The sequence below is a fragment of the Amphiura filiformis genome, chromosome 13 (genome assembly GCF_039555335.1).
Source record: "Amphiura filiformis chromosome 13, Afil_fr2py, whole genome shotgun sequence".
Lineage (NCBI taxonomy): Eukaryota > Metazoa > Echinodermata > Ophiuroidea > Amphilepidida > Amphiuridae > Amphiura > Amphiura filiformis.
In genome coordinates, this window is record NC_092640.1 from 40,806,309 (window position 1) to 40,816,067 (window position 9,759).

The 9,759-nt window shown below is 37.8% G+C and overlaps 1 pseudogene; it reads right to left on the bottom strand.

The window, feature by feature from the left end:
• Positions 1–2,504: 2,504 nt before the first annotated feature.
• Positions 2,505–9,060, bottom strand: LOC140168347 (tubulin beta chain-like; annotated as a pseudogene).
• Between the last annotated feature and the right edge of the window lie 699 nt (positions 9,061–9,759).

Consider the following 9,759-nt stretch of genomic DNA (forward strand, 5'->3'; position numbering starts at 1 on the left):
TGACCTTTTCTTAGTGTTGTTATTATCTAGGTTTAAAATGCCTATGCTTTGGTAAATAAGGTAAATACTAAATTCACTTTCAAAATGTTATAGGATATAGGGTATGTTGTTAACGCCAGCAAATGTGGTGTAAACAAAACAAAAATTTGCAGTCAAAATGCCACTTAGATTTTTTAATTATTTTGAATTTTGGCGCACTGAAAGCAGACATTATAGATTCATTGGTGCAAAAAGATGCATATTTAGACCATGCACCAGATACAGCTTTTACAAGTGTGAAAGTCTTACCGTTTTAAAATTTAAGGACGTTTTGTGCATAATTTAGACATTTTTTTACTAAAACGTTGATTTCTCAGAGTTCACTTTTGACAATATTGCGCGATTTTTTGTGACAAGATAACTCAAAAAATATGCAAGCAAAGGGTAAACTTTTTGCACTATCCTTTGGAGTGCATCAAAGAGTCTAGGGAAGGTTTTTTCATTTTTTCAAAATATTTGTTTTAAACAAAAATATACACCATTATGTGCAATTTTTAGCTTAATAGAGTGAAAAATGGCTTTTTCACATGTTTTTCAATATTTCGAGACAATTTCAAAAAAAAAAAAAACCTTCCCTAAGTTCATGTCTCTTCTTCATAAAAAGCTAACTGAATTTTTTTTACTCCGAACGGATTTTTTTCTAAGTTGTCACAAAAAAATTGGGGTAAAAAAGTGAATTTTGTGATATTTTCAAAAACTTGGGATTCCTTGACTCATTTCCTTTCCAAAAATGTATAGTTTTATATACTTTGGACATACAATTCAGAAATAATGAAGCTCGAAAAGGTCCATGTTCTCTCCCATTACTCTGCCCTTAAGACTAGTTTTTCAATAAAATATTAATTTTAAGTTAAAAACATTGATTTCTTGAACATATCTGAAAAAATTGTCATTATTGCTTAATTAGCCATTAGCAAATAAATAGCCAGTGATTAGAGCAAACAAAATTACTTTTTGTTTGGGAGACTGGGAGTACACACAAATACACTCAACAAAAGTTATTGTGTTTTTCAAATTTAATTTATTTTGTACACGATTAACCAAATGTCAGTTTACAGCGAATTATAGTACAGCGACAAGTCCTGTGTTCCCATGACTTGTTGACAATGCAATGAAAAGGGCTATTCACCCATTGCACGGTTCCGCCATATGCGAGGAGAGCGTCGATCTTGCAGCATGCATGAATGGGAATTGAACCAGTCATAACACTACGTGAAGTTACGTAATACTTCCTTTCATGTCTATTGTCAGTTTGAGGCTCTTCCCGCATATCGTCAGCCTGCTAGGCTTTGTAATTTTGAGAACTAAGTACAAAATATGGTTCAAGTATGCATTTAAACATTAGGGAATGATCCGAAATAATTACGGTGATTACATAACTGATGCATGCTTGAACCACATTTTTACAAAAAGTGACTTGGGCAATTAGCGTAGCAGCTGACGATATGGTGGAACCGTCCGTGCAATAGGCAAATTGCATGCTTAAATATTGGGCTATTCCATTTAAAATCCACACTACCCCTGTGGAAGTTTTTGGAAATATCTTCCACAGAGGGAGTAAAATTTCAAATGGAATGAACACATAAGTAGCTCCATTTAAATTTCATACACCCTCTGAGAAAGATTCAACCTGTATCTTCCACTTAGGGAGGATGAGTTTCAAATGGAGCTGCTAATGTGTTCATTCCATTTGAAATTCATAATACTCCCCCTGTGGAAGATATTTAAAAAATCTTCCACAGGGGTAGTGTGAATTTTAAATGGAATAGCCCAATTTTCACATAACTAGCTATGGGGCATGTTTCACAAAGATTTCACAATCAAAAGTTTGATTAATAGCGAGTTGGAACATTAAAATCAAAAACTTACGATTAATTTATTGTAATGGGTTATTCCAGTTGAAATGCATACACCCCATCCCTAATGAAGGCATGATCTTAATCTCCCACACAAGTGGCGTAGATTTCAAACAGATTTGCCCATTCAGGTAACCCCATTTCAAATTCAAATTGTGTGGGAGATTAAGGTTGTGTCTTCCATTGGTGTATGGATTTAAAATGAAATTATTGATGCAAGTCTTGGTGTAACCAGCAGTACTTATCAACACCAGAAACAACCTGAGTATCTATGTAACTTGATTTTTAAGAAAAATATTGAGAGTTTGGTAGTGGGAGACTAAGTTAAATTCCAATTAATTCATAATTATTCTATGCTATGCAAGTGCAAAAATACTGGGTGTCCCTGAAAGAACTGTATCATCAGGAACTGAATATTTGGGTATTAAACCAAGCATTTAACTAAATAACCTATATGGTTGAGGAATATATCAGCTATCATAATCACATACTAAATTTTGACAATTGACAGCTCCGTTTTTGAAATAAAAGAAATTTACGAAACTACCTGCTTTTCAATCCTTTCCACAGAGTCCAATATCTATCAATGATGACAATAGAGTGAATAGACGCTTCATGCGCTGATGATGCGCAGCGATTAGCACTCCGAATGCAGATCATCCATTGATATTTGAATCCGTGGAAAACTTTGAAAATGAGGTAGTTTCGTAAAGTTCTTAAATTTCAAGAACGGTGTGGTCAATTGTCGAAATTTAAGAAGTGTTTGATAGCTGATTTTTCCTCAACCATGCCAGTAAAATAGTTGTGGCATTAAAATAAACAAACAATTAAGTTTATGACGATACAGAGTACACTTACAAGTTTATAACCTTCATGCATTTAGCTTTTGTGATGTGATACCAGTTTTTTGAGTGTTTGCAAAGCTGTCTATATTATATTCAAATAGAAATCAGTTGTCAATTAGGCTTGCTCTTGATCATCCTCCTCTTCCTCATCAAATTCGCCCTCTTCCTCGGCTGTAGCATCCTGATACTGCTGGTACTCCGACACCAAGTCATTCATGTTACTCTCAGCCTCGGTGAACTCCATCTCGTCCATGCCCTCGCCAGTGTACCAATGCAGGAAAGCTTTGCGACGAAACATGGCGGTGAATTGCTCGGAGATGCGTTTGAAGAGTTCCTGAATTGCGGTGCTATTGCCAATGAAGGTTGCCGACATCTTCAGACCACGTGGTGGGATGTCGCACACTGCGGTTTTCACGTTGTTCGGGATCCATTCGACAAAGTAGCTGCTGTTTTTATTCTGCACATTAAGCATCTGTTCATCCACCTCCTTCATGGACATGCGGCCTCTGAAAAGTGCGGCTACAGTTAGATACCGACCATGACGTGGATCACAGGCAGCCATCATATTCTTTGCATCAAACATCTGTTGGGTCAGCTCTGGAACGGTCAGGGCTCGGTATTGTTGACTGCCGCGGCTGGTGCGTGGTGCGAAGCCGGGCATGAAGAAGTGAAGGCGTGGGAAGGGAACCATGTTGACGGCCAGTTTGCGCAGATCAGCATTGAGCTGGCCTGGGAATCTAAGACATGTTGTTACACCACTCATAACAGCTGACACCAGATGATTCAGGTCTCCGTATGTTGGGGTGGTCAGTTTTAGGGTCCGGAAGCAAATGTCATACAGAGCTTCATTGTCAATACAGTAAGTTTCATCTGTGTTCTCAACAAGCTGGTGAACAGATAACGTTGCATTGTATGGCTCTACAACTGTGTCTGATACTTTTGGGGAAGGGACAACGCTAAAGGTGTTCATGATACGATCTGGATATTCCTCTCTGATCTTGCTAATAAGAAGTGTTCCCATTCCAGAGCCTGTGCCTCCTCCAAGTGAATGTGTAAGTTGGAAACCCTGTAATCAATAATAAATGACATTGTGAAAAAGTTATCACTTGACTTGGTAAATATAGGCCAAATAATAAAATTAACATGTTTCAAGTCCCTCACGCTTCCTTTTTTGAAGTTTCTTCATTTTATATTTTTATTTTTTGAAATTCAGTTAAATAACTTTTCAAAAAATATGTCTAGGAAGTTGAGATACTTTATACAAGAAACACTTTTGGGAGGTTTGAGCTCATTCGAGAGGGGCCTACCTCCCAGGCCTACCTCTCAGAACAACAAAATAAAAATGACCTCCTGTTCCCTGGCATTATTGTATACGGTACACTAAAACAGCTCTAAGTACATGGGTTTTTACACTTTTGCGATAAAAATACCTAGATGTGATTGTGAAACAGCTTTTTTTATTTTACTTGGCCCAATTTTTGCTAAAAAATATTGAAATTTGCCCTTTTTTTGAAGGGAAAATTCACAAAGAGTCCACTTTTGAGCCGGCTGCACCTCTCAATATAAATGATATTATAATAAATCCTGGCTTGGACTTGACTTCATTCCAAAGAGATCCACCAGACCTGAAATATGGGGACAAAACTGACCTGAAGAAACTTCTGGTCAGTTTTGTCCAGAAGAAATGTGTTAAAAATTTTCACATTTCCACACACAGTTGTCCCAGTAAAGTAATTTTGGTATTAGCGGGACGATTTAGACATTTTTTCCCAGCCCCTTGGCAATGGCTCGATGACCCCAGTTACACCCCAGCTTCATTCCTTTTCAAGGTCTTAGATGAGGTATTAATCTCACTGGTAGATTTACCTGCAAGCAATCACAGCTCTCAGATTCTTTGCGCACCACATCCAACACAGAATCGATCAGCTCAGCACCCTCAGTGTAGTGTCCCTTGGCCCAGTTGTTTCCCGCTCCACTCTGTCCAAACACAAAGTTATCTGGCCTGAAAACCTGTCCAAATGGTCCAGAGCGAACAGAATCCATGGTGCCTGGTTCCAGATCCACCAGTACTGCACGCTGCACGCATTTTTCCGCCTGTTGCTTCATTGTAGTAGACATTTATTCTCTCCAGTTGTAGGTCTGAATCACCATGGTATGTGCCTGTAGGATCAATGCCATGTTCATCTGAGATCACTTCCCAAAACTACAAGCACAGAAAAAATAGAAGACAACAATTTTGAGAATATACCATTTGTGAACACCGTACCTCTATATCAAAACTGCTATTGTGACATGCATCTCTTTAGTTTAGTATACTAGAGGAATAAATACCAGAACCAGACACATCTCAAGTAGAGGTTGGAATGATTTGAACATACGTGGCTGAAAGGGGTGGGGCACATCCCCCTTTTACTATGGGGACATTCCCCTCAAACTCAAAATTCAAACTCAAAAACCCACATCCCCATTTTACTATGGGGCATCTATAATGGGGCCAAATCGGTTCCTATGACCATGGTCATCCCAATGGCATTAGGCAATGCAATCAGGGGTTGAAATATAAAATAAAACTTACATGCACATTGCACAACTCTGATTTTTCCTAAAATTGGCTGATTTTCACAAAATTTTACATGCACAGGCTAAATTCTACATGCATTGAGTTAAAGTTACATGTATCTGTGCATGTGGTATTTCGAACACTGAATGCAATGTAAAAGCATGAAATCATCATCAGTGACATCAGCCGGCTGTGGAGCATGCAGGCGACTACAAGCTTTCTCCAACTATTGCGATCTGATGGGCAATGAAAGTATAGGATCGCAAATGCCATAGTGTGTATGTGAAAGAGACTGAAATCTTAGCGTACCGGGGTACTATTATTAAACTAAGCGTGTACACAATGTAAGGCATGTGTATGCTTTCTTCTGTACCGCACTATATTCGTGTGTGTTTATCGCGGAGCCACTAGCGTTTATAGTTTGGCCAAGAAATACTTAATTTTACTGTAGCGAAATATGCATTTTCAAGCGCGTTTGACATCTCTTTACTGTGTGACGCAATTCTGCATACAACTCACAGTTCTCTTGGTCGGGCTGGCGTCACAAAGGGAAATAGCCTTGTTGTAAAACCAGTGTGCGCATGTGCAGTTCCCCTTTCTCAAGCTGGTTGCTATGCGCGCGCAGGGGACAAAGGGGACAATGTTCCCGGATGTCCGACCGAGTGAATGGTGAATGTCTCAAAAAAAGTGGTGCATTTTTCTGAGAAAATTAATTCCCATATTAATTTATTTCTCAAATTTTCTGCAACTTTTCACTCATCTGATCATCTTTTTATGTCATGATGTGACTGAAGTGAAGTGATGCTTAAGTTTAAAAGTTTCTTGTGATTTATTTAAAAATTAATTTTCAAGACAAAAAACTCCCAGGGCCAGGCCCAGACTAGAAAAATGGCCATTTCATAATTTTCACCTCTTTTCAAAAAGTTGTTTTGACCTTGTTTTTTTTTACCCTTATCGAAGTCCTGCCCTGAATGCCCTCCAAGTTCCAATACATTAAACCTTAAGTGTTTGGCAAGTTGCCAAATTGGTAACTTTTTAACCATGAATAGATGCAAAACTAAAGTAGGCCTACATTGTTAGTTAGGCCTACTGATTGTACCTTGATGCAAAAAGTATTTTATTTGAGTAAAATTTAGTCCTTATAAATAGCGAGGGTGGTCTAAAAGTCAGGATCGCCCTTTTTATGTTACGCCAATCAAACAATTTGTTTTAGGGCTTTAGGCCTAAAAGTTGTTGAGCCTGGCCTAGCCTACCGGGCCTAGCCTTAGGTAGGGATGTTCATACAATTTTGAAGTTCAATATTTTTAGCTGAAAGTTCTTTCATTTGAAAGAGAATTAAATTACCTAAACAATAAGGGGTCAATCATGTTTATAGTGCATATACTTTTGAAGTTACAGACAAAAATAGTGTCATCAAATTGCCCAAAATTTTGTGTGTGAAATTGTGACAGCAGGCACATGTACAATGCACACTACTGTATGTGACCCCAGATGACCTCCTATTCTTTACTCTAAGAAAGCTGTTTTGGATGGTCTTGATTTACACACAAATTGCTTGGTGGAACATGGATAGCACTATGTGATAGTTTATGAATCCAGTATCATGCCAGCACCAACATAAGTCAACATCACTTAGGTTTTGGTTGTCAAAATTAATTTTTAGTGATTTTCTCCATTGAGCCCCACAGTAAAGCCACTTTTGGACCGTACATGCACATTCCACTTCCCTATGCTATGGACGAATAGCGCCACCTATACTATAGTGTGTGATGTGAGCTAGCCTACAGGCTTCTTAGGCCTTGCCCTTCACTCAGTCAGGCTTCACTACAAGTTTTGTACAACTTACAAGTTAAATGGCTAAATTTTAAAAAAGTAATATGAGTAAACTGGAAATATGGCACTTGCCAAGTTGCCATCCGACATGTCCGACTTGCCAGAACTTCCAAAACTTGAAGTTTGACATTATAAGGCTAATGAAAGTTGACTCCCAGTTTCCCGTTACCCGACTCGGTCAGAAAAAAATGCCGATCAAATATTTCATTATTTTCCATTATTTCATTATTTCACATTTTTCAAGTTTTTAAGAAAAAAGGATAGTTTTAATGTCATCTTTCACGTCCGACACGTATTTTAAGCACTTTTACGCGACCCTGACCGGCCCGAATAGTCTTTACAAACGCTGGGTTAAACTACGTGGTAAAATGGCGATATCGTAGGGCGCATTTACTGGAGACTAGGAATTCCCTGCATCTAAGTTTCTCCTACCACTAAATGGATAGACCGAACACAAAGAGAGGCAGCCAAGTTCGCGGGAACCAGCTTATGAACAAATATGAAAGCATTTCTACCGTGCACTATGTAGCGCGCTATATATAGACAACATCAAAATAAATAAAATAAACAAAATTTGAAGTCAAATTTATTCTGCTTTTCTTACAAATATTTATGTATTTAATAAAATAAACTTATAAATAAAATGATTTATTTGTCAATTTCTTGCATGGTTGTTTTATTATTAACACGTGCACCCTGTGATGATTTTTACCAGCAACCTCCAGTTTGTGCAAGTAGACAAACTAATTTCCGTATAAATATTGCTTCCAAAGATGTGCTAGTGGAGAGTAAGTTTGGTTTGTAAAAAGTAGTGTGCAATAGAACACACAGACACCGTGTATTTATATGGAAAAGTGGTTCTCCAAAGACTATCATGGACTTCTGGTGCTTTCATATGTTGCACAACCTATAGGTTAATTTGAAGATTCCAAAGAAGATGTGCTTAATTAAAATTTGTTTTGAAGTGAAGCATGGTCATTACTAACTATACTTTATTATTTTATTTGGGCCTCAAAACATAGCATTCCGTAATTAACTTACGTAATGCACCGATAACGAAAGTTTGAAAATAATGAATAATGAATAATGAAACAGTCACCTACCCAGTCATGAAAAACTATGTAACGGGAAACTGGGGATCAACTTTCATTAGCCTAATCTTTTCCAAGGTTCCTTTGACATGATCTTAACTTACCATCGCAGATATCGTCGTGCGTGACGTCAAGCATGTGCATTGGACCTTGTGCAAAATAATACGCGCTGGACGGCTAGCAGTATGCTTAATTTGTAAAAGGAAATCTGAATAATACTTTATCATTATTGCAATTTGCATGATTTGTGTGACCCAAGTCACCCAACCCATGATGAACATGGACCGCAGTTGTTTGCCCATGCATGCATGTATATGTACCAATGCCCGGCATGCCTGGACTTTTGTACGAAACATCAGTGTATATTAAATTTTATGTCAATTAAAACATCGTAGAACAACACCAATTTGTTCAATTACTTTTCACTTTTACCATGCGATGTTACGTGGGAATCTTAACCTTTTCCTGGCATGCCTGGGCGGGTTCATGGGTTGGCAACGCCCGCATATGTTGACTTCCATGCTTTTAAAGTTTTAACCTTACACATGTACACTGCTTATGTAACGAAAATGAAATAGATTTTGAACTCACCTTAGCACCAATCTGATTTCCACACTGTCCAGCTTGGATATGAACAATTTCCCTCATTTTGTAATGTGATTTAAACGTAAATTCATGCGAATTTTGTAATTTTTAGCTGCGACGAATGCAGATTTTCAGTGCCACTGTTCGCTGGACCCGAGAAAAAGAGATAGCTGGACGCTTTTTGTTTTGGATTACGCACGCGAAGGTAATAAAAAACAATAATCCGCCGCCTATAAAATAGTTCGGATCATAGGCCCTCTTGGTATGAAAAGCTACATGTTTGAAGCATTATTTTGTAATGAATTACCGATACCGTATATTATATTTTGCATTAAAAAAATAATAATGACCAAAAGTGCAGTCATGATGTCCGGGATTTTGTCAGATATGGGGAAAACGTTCCGGAGCTAGGAGGCCATGTACGCACATGTGGGATGGTTGCTATGAGCGGCGTCTTTGTACGCACCTTTTCTCGCACAGCACAAAGTGAAGTGAAAAACCTCATTATAATTAGGCCTGTATAATTTTTATGACCAATTCTTAGTCAGTGGGAGTGGTCTAGTTCGTAGAAACATTTCTGATTGGACAATCGCATGATTTCTGGTGCCGTCTATCAGGCCGTAGACGACCCCACGTCATCATGCGTCTTGATAATGCGTAACATGCGTGTAGAGGTGCGCGTATGTATCAATAAATTGCACAATTATTGCAGAAAGTGGAAACTGTTAGTTAACATTGACAAATCAAATGTCATGATATTCAATAAAGGTGGTCATGTTTTGAAAGGTTGTAAATTTAATTATGGTAATTGTAACATCAACATAACTAATGAATATTGCTATTTGGGAATTATTTTTGTACCATCTGGTTCATTTACAAAAGCAATGATTAGACTTAAAGACAAAGCAATGAAAGCATATTATAAAATTAGGGATAATTTTATAAGTGAC